The sequence below is a fragment of the Frankliniella occidentalis genome, unplaced genomic scaffold (genome assembly GCF_000697945.3).
Source record: "Frankliniella occidentalis isolate FOCC.00 unplaced genomic scaffold, Focc_3.1 Scaffold579, whole genome shotgun sequence".
Lineage (NCBI taxonomy): Eukaryota > Metazoa > Arthropoda > Insecta > Thysanoptera > Thripidae > Frankliniella > Frankliniella occidentalis.
In genome coordinates, this window is record NW_026267695.1 from 60,957 (window position 1) to 62,209 (window position 1,253).

The 1,253-nt window shown below is 38.4% G+C and overlaps 2 long non-coding RNA genes across 2 annotated transcripts; one reads left to right on the plus strand and one right to left on the minus strand.

Moving 5' to 3' along the window:
- LOC127751584 (uncharacterized) lies at positions 1-420 on the plus strand. Its single transcript, XR_008012171.1, has 2 exons — positions 1-66; positions 313-420. It is a non-coding gene; the product is annotated as an uncharacterized LOC127751584 (long non-coding RNA).
- Positions 94-1,247, minus strand: LOC113214655 (uncharacterized). Its single transcript, XR_008012170.1, has 2 exons — positions 654-1,247; positions 94-191 (listed from the first exon to the last, which is right to left on the minus strand). It is a non-coding gene; the product is annotated as an uncharacterized LOC113214655 (long non-coding RNA).
- Between the last annotated feature and the right edge of the window lie 6 nt (positions 1,248-1,253).

Sequence of the window (1,253 nt, forward strand, 5' to 3'; positions counted from 1 at the left end):
GTGACGTCACTGCGGTAGTGGTGGCAGTCTGCTACTACATCCACAGTTACTGCAGCGTAGAATCAGGTCTATGAAATCATATAAAATGTTGGATAGTATTTTAATTCTTTATTGTTTCTAACATTATAATCTTAAGTCTTCCTCAAGTAGCTGGCTTGTTTCTGCTGGTGACTTGGGGCGACTTTGGTGACCTGAAAAAGAATGAAAAAAATTTAAGTAAATTTAAATTATCTCAGAGTTCAACACAAACGTGTTCTGGTCCATCTGTACCACAGTGACGCCAACTCATCGAATGAACTTTCTATGTTACAGGTGGCCAGCTTCAAGTCCAGGCACATCCCTTTGGACAAGAACCAGCATCACTTCCTATTTTACTACAACTGTACCAGACAAATGAAATAAATAATAGCATTACCGTAACTGACTCTCTGATGATTTGCCTCTCTCACTTCCCTCCACTAAAATCAACACACAACTACATATTTTAGGATCAAGCAATAAGCGGTGCATGTGGAGGTAGCATAGAGAGAGTAAAGATATGACAAGTAACCCCCTAGCAGAAACAAATACCAAAATAAACTTTTACCCAACATGACTCTACCATAATGTATTGATATTTTTTTGTTAACATTACATAAAAAGTCAAAACTTACCAGATTCACGCCTGTGATCATGAGAAAAAGGGTCAATTTCTCATGCTGTGTGCTGTGACGCCAACTCAGCATGACAGCCGATGGCTGCTTAGCTGATGTCAAGCGCAGATGCAACTAATGGACGGTCTTCCTGCAACAAGGGTAAAAACAGAATTTTGGTCTACATATATCATGGTTACACCAACTCCTCTCTGGACTCTACAGTTTGAGGGAGCTGCATAACATTAACTTGCCATGCTTCAAAAGCATTGCCTAGGACAAACAATGTCAACTCAATGTCAAACGTTAACAGGTGGAATATATAAATATTCAAGCACTTTTCACTCTGTTTCCATGTTATTTACTTTACATTTTTATCAATTATTAAAGGGCTAAAGAGGAAAGGAGCTTTCAGTTGGCAGGAGTTGGAATATTTCTGCCTGTCTTTGAGCAGAAAAAAGTGCAAAGTCAATGAGGAGATATGAACCTAAACACATCATAATTAATATTTGTAAGATTTCATGAAAATAAATAAAGTAAAACTTTTGAGTAAGCCCTCGTTTCTTCCAGTCCTGCTTCATGGTGTCCTCCATTCTCTTTTGCAATCCTTGGTGCAGCAGA